Source organism: Mandrillus leucophaeus, unplaced genomic scaffold (assembly GCF_000951045.1).
Source record: "Mandrillus leucophaeus isolate KB7577 unplaced genomic scaffold, Mleu.le_1.0 Scaffold240, whole genome shotgun sequence".
NCBI classification, from domain to species: Eukaryota; Metazoa; Chordata; class Mammalia; order Primates; family Cercopithecidae; genus Mandrillus; species Mandrillus leucophaeus.
In genome coordinates, this window is record NW_012102477.1 from 1355639 (window position 1) to 1361648 (window position 6010).

The 6010-nt window shown below is 48.6% G+C and overlaps 1 protein-coding gene across 1 annotated transcript in view; it reads right to left on the bottom strand.

Moving 5' to 3' along the window:
- ZNF213 (zinc finger protein 213) overlaps nucleotides 1–6010 on the bottom strand; it is a 13736-nt gene that overhangs the window by 7034 nt on the left and 692 nt on the right. The window lies entirely within an intron of this gene.

The following is a 6010-nucleotide window of genomic DNA, read 5'->3' on the forward strand; positions in this document are numbered from 1 at the left end:
GACCCAGCACTTCCTAGTAGTGCGCCCGCCCTCTGGCCTCTGCCTCGGGGCGCTGATCCCGGCCACCCGGAGCCCGGTGCTTGATGTTGGAGCCAGGCGGCCAGACCCCCCGTCCCCGCCCCCGAAACACACAACGCCCACGGCGGCCCAGGAGACACCACTTCCGCCGCCAGTTCTCGATGCCGGAAGTGGTCGCAGGGCTCGCTGGGAAACTACGCGGCGCAAGCATTCCCTAGCTCCCAGAAAGCCGTTCGTTCACTGAGTCCGCCTTCTCCCTGACTGATGGCCAATGAACAGGAAGAATTATCAGGCTCCCTATTAGAAGACGGAAACGCCGTATGCGTCATACACCTGCATCCGGGAGGAAAGGCAACGCTTTGCGTCTAGATTTGCTTTGTTTTCTTTCGTCGCCGCTTTTCTTTCACATTTCCTTGCGCCTCTGGCCCTTGAGCGACAAAAAGGGGAAGCCAAGGCTGGCCCGAGGAAAGGAGAGGGCATATGGCCTAGCCACGAGTGGAGCGCCTGCTCCGCCGGAAGGGATGCGCTGGAGCGGCGTTTTCCTTCCGCCACAGTCTTTCTATGCCAACTCGTAGGAGAGGGCCGAAAGGCCGTGGGTGGTGGAGCTAGGGCCGGGGAGACTTGTTTCCAGCCTCTTGGGTTCCCGCTCCTCCCAATTCCCTGGAGAGGCGTGTAGCTTCCTGGGAAATGCCGTCCGGTAAGGGGCGCGGAGCCTCCTGCGGCGATCCTCTGTCTTCGGGTCGCCTTAGCAGGACGCGGCAAGCGGGACACTGACCTGGCCGCAGTCCCGCGCTCTCCCACCAGCTGCTTCGTCTACGAGGAGCTGCGGGGCGTCAGGGATCCAACGGCCCTGAGGGATCTAGGGCAGGGGGGCTTGGGGTTCTCCTTTCCATACCCTCGGATCCTCTTCCACTCTTTCCACGCCTCGACCCGGAGATGATCTCAGGCTCCAGATATCTTTCATAAATGGAAAGAGCTTTCCTGGTTTGTTTTGTCTTAATTTTATAGGTGTTGCATGCTTGGAAGAGAAAATTAAGAAAATTAATTGGCAAATCATAAAGATAGCTTTCTCATGATAGCCACAAGGCTTGCTCCCTCACTCTGCTCATACGTCACCCCCTCAAGGAAGCCTCCCGCAGCTCTGTAAACAGCCTCAGCTCTGCCTTGCTTTTCTCCCTAATGTTTATCACTACCTGACATATACTTGTGTAATATTTGTTTCCCACGACTCAACGATAAGTGTTCATGAGGGCAGACACTTTTTAATGCCCTACCACGAGCACCTAGAATTGTGCCTGGCACATGGCAGATGCCTAGTAAATATTTGTTTAATGAATGAAGGTAAAAAACATTTCTAATACGACCATCCAGGAATAAGCACTGTTCATATTTTAGTCTGTTCTTACAGTTTTACTGTTCAGTTATATGTCTGTGAATGTATATATATATATGATATATATATGTTTTATATATATATATATATATATATTTTTTTTTTTTGGAGACGGAGTCTCGCTCTGTCACCCAGGCTGGACTGCAGTGGCCCGATCTTGGCTCACTGCAACCTCTGCCTTCCGGGTTCAAGCGGTTCTCCTGCCTCAGCCTCCCGAATAGCTAGGATTACAGGCATGTGTCACCATGCCCGGCTAATTTTGTATTTTTAGTAGAGATGGGGTTTCTCCATGTTGGTCAGGCTGGGCTCGAACTCCCGACTTCAGATGATCTGCCTGCCTCGGCCTCCCAAAGTACTGAGATTACACGCATGAGCCAGTATGCCCGGCAGAATTTTCATCTTTTAAGTCCGCCACCCTTGGACACTTACGTTGTTTCCATCTTTCTGTATTTGCAGATATGCTTCTACATACACCTTTATGCATTTGCTTGAACATTTCCCTGAGAACAACCAGAAATGGAATTGCCAAATTACTTTGTGTACATATTTCCAAACTGTCCTCCAGAAAGAATGTAATGCTTTGATCTTCCACTTGAGAATCAAATGTTTACCTTCCTCTGTTCCTCCAGATTTGGACATTTACAGTGTTCAGCCTTTGTTGTGGCATTCCAGTTCAACTGGGAAACAGCTTGATGTAGCGTCCCCAGGTCCACAGTAATACATATTAAACTTTTTTTTTTTTTTTTGGTGCAGTGCTGCAATTTCGTGGCTCACTGCAACCTCCACCTCCCAGGTTCAAGCGATCCTCCCACCTCAGCCTCCCTAGTAGCTGGGATTACAGGTGCACGCCACCACACCAGGCTAAGTTTTGTATTTTTAGTAGAGATGGGGTTTCACCAGGTTAGCCAGGCTGGTCTTGAACTCCTGACCTCAAGGGATCTGCCTGCCTCAGCCTTCTTCCAAAGTGCTGGGATTACAGGTGAGAACCACTGTGCCTATCCTATTAAATTTTTAAATCATGATAGTTACCATGTATGGAGTGTTTATATTGCCAGGCACTGAGCTGAGTCCTTTACATCTCCCACTTATTCTGTGCAACAGCCCAGTGGGAGAAATTCCATGAATATAGTTACCATTTCCTTGATTTCTAGGGAAGCTGGATATGTTTTCTTTTTTCAAGTCTTATTTCTATTTATCCTTTTGTAAATTGCCTGTTATTTTCATTGAAATATACTTTTTTTTTTTTTTAAAGAGTCTCATTCTGTTGCCCAGGCTGGAGTGCAATGGTGCGATCTCAGCCCATTGCAAACCTTTGCCTCCCCGGTTTAAGCAATTCTCCTGCCTCAGCCTCCCAAGTAGCTGGGATTACAGGCACCCACCACCACGCCTAGCTAATTTTTTGTATTTTTAGTAGAGACGGGATTTTCCCATGTTGGCCAGCCTGGTCTCGAACTCCTGACCTCAGGTCATCCACCCACTTCAGCCTCCCGAACTGCTGGGATTATACGCGTGAGCCCCCGCGCCCGGCCACACCATTGTTTTGAAGAGAAAATTGGGTAAAAATAATTGTTCAGTTGTGAAGACGGTTACCCAAATGGGTAAGAGAGATTTCTAAGAGTTACAGAATAGCAACTGCAGGAAGGAACTTGTGCCCTTAGGACTGAGGAAGTAAAAAGGGAGAAAACTTGGAAACACGAAAGAGCCCTTCCCCTTTCAATTCAAGGCAGAGACTGGACCTCAGAAGAGGGAGTGGGTGCCCCGAGAACTCACTGCTGGCGGACAGCGGAAAGGGTAGGAGCCGGACCAAGGTGAGGACAACGGAAGTGAAGGCCACTGGCTACCTCTCCTGCCCTCCGCTGGCCGCATTGGAGAACTGCACCAGGAAGAAGACAGCCCCTCCCTTCCGCTCTGACCTGACAGTGTTCCTCCATCGCCCTCTATTGGAGAAGAACAACATCAAGCTGGCTAGCAAGGAACTGCGTAGAGTCCCGCTGGGTATCACGCTGGATCTCACCCAAAGCTGAGATGTCATCCAGCTCAGTATCACAGAGCAGAACGAAAAGGATGTGTTTGGGCTGAGAAGCCATACATTGGTAACTGGCACATGAACTGTATTTTCTATTGAGCATTGCTGGTATATGGCAAGTTTGCATACAATTATATTGAAATTGACCACCTAACTGCACTTTCTTATTCCTTCTGATAATTTTTCACGTGTTCTTTTTCTTTCTTTTTTTAGAGGGATTCTCACTCTGTCACCCAGGCTGCAGTCCAGTGGCACAATCTCGGTTCACTGCAAGCTTCGCCTCCCAGGTTGATGCCATTCTCCTGCCTCAGCCTCCCTAGTAGCTGGGACTACAGGCACCTGCCACCATGCCTGGCTAATTTTTTGTATTTTTAGTAGAAAGAGGGTTTCACTGTGTTAGCCAGAATGGTTTATATCTCCTGACCTCATTATCTGCCCACCTCAGCCTCTTTTTTGTATTTTTAGTAGAGATTTCACCATGTTAGCCAGGATGGTCTCGATTTCCTGACATCATGATCTGCCCACCTCAGCCTCCCAAAGTGCTGGGAATACAGGCGTGAGCCACAGTGCCTGGCCATTTTTTGTTTTGTTTTGTTTTTTGTTTTTTGAGACGGAGTCTTGCTCTGTGGCCCAGGCTGGAGTACAGTGGCGCAATCTTTGCTCACTGCAACCTCCACCTCCCACGTTCAAGCAATTATCCTGCCTCAGCCTCCCAAGTAACTGGGGTTACAGGAGCACACCACCACATCTAGCTAATTTTTTGTATTTTTAGTAGAGACAGGGTTTTACCATGTTGGCCAGGCTGGTCTTGAACTCCTGACCTCGTGATCCACCCTCCTTGGCCTCCCAAAGTGCTGGGATTACAGGCATGAGCCACCACGCCTGGACCCTTTTTTTTTTTCTAAAATGGAGTCTTTCTCAGTCGCCCAGGCTGGAGTGCAGGAGTGTGATCTCAGCTCATTGCGACCTTCCCCTCCCAGGTTCAAGCAGTTCTGCCTCAGCCTCCCAAGTAGCTGGGATTACAGGTGTGCGCCACCATGCCCGCTAATTTTTGTATTTTTGGTAGAGATGAGGTTTCGCCATGTTGCCCAGGCTGGTCTCAAACTCCTGACCTCAAGTGATCTACCTGCCTTGGTCTCCTATAGTGTTGGGATTACAGGCATGAGACATCACGCCCAGCCCACTGTTTTTTTCTAGCTAGAAAATACAGTCTAAGGCGGCTGGGCGTGGTGGCTTACGCCTGTAATCCCAGCACTTTGGGAGGCGGAGGTGGGTGGATCACAAGGTCAGAAGATCGAGACCATCCTGGCTAACACGGTAAAACCCCATCTCTACTAAAAATAAAAAAAATTAGCTGGGCATGGTGGCGGGCACCTTGTCCCAGCTACTCAGCAGGCTGAGGCAGTTGAATCACTTGAACCCGGGAGGCGGAGCTTGCAGTGAGCTGAGGTCGCGCCACTGCACTCCAGCCTGGGCGACAGTGAGACTCCATCTCAAACAAACAAACAAAAAAGATTGACAGAATGAGTGTAAATTCTGGACCAAAAAAACACAACTTTACTTTCTTCATTATTTATAGACTATATTTTCTTTTTTTTTTTTTTCTTTTTTTTTTTTTTAGTAGCTGGGACCACAGGCGCCCGCCACCACGCCCGGCTAATTGTTTGTATTTTTAGTAGAGACGCGGTTCCACTGTGTTAGCCAGGATGGTCTCGATCTCCTGACCTCATGATCCGCCCGCCTCAGCCTCCCAAAGTGCTGGAATTACAGGTGTGAGCCACTGCGCCCAGCCTCTGTCAATCCTATAGCATTTACAACTCAAAACAATGTTAAAAATTGAAGACTGCAGTCAAAATTGTCTGGGATCTTAAGTTCATGAAATTGCTTTTTATAACATGATTAAGTATCTGTTGTTGGTCTCTGATACGTATTTGTGCAAAAGAACAAGACAGGGTCTTGTTCTTTCACCCAGGCTGCAGTGCAGTGGTGCAATCACTGCTCACTGTATCGTGGAACACCTGGGCCCAAGTGTCCTCCCACCTCAGCCTCCCAAGTAGCTAGAACTACAGGCGCCCGCCTTTATGCGTGGCAGATATTCATGTTCTTGTTAAGGACGTTCTATATATTCACATTTCCAGCAGAAAGACTTCTAGTTATTCCCCAATATCTGTTCTCCCCTTCTATAATGGGAGCTTTTTGATGGACACATCAAAAAGAATTGCTTGGACTTGGGAGGGGAAGATTGCAGTGAGCCATGATTGCACCACTGCACTCCAGCCTGGGTGACAGAACTGTTTAAGAAATGCCGTTTAAGAAAAAAAAAGAAAGAAAAATAGAGAGGGCTGGGTGTGGTGGCTCATACCTGTAATCCAAGCACTTTGTGAGGCTCAGGCAGGTAGATAACTTGAAGCCAAGAGTTCAAAACCAGGCTGGACAACATAGTGAGACCTTGTCTCTACAAAAAAAAAAAAAAAAAAGGCTGGGTGCGTGGCTCATACCTGTAATCCCAGCACTTTGGGAGGCTGAGGCAGACACATCACCTGAGGTCAGGAGTTCAAGACCAGCCTGGCCAA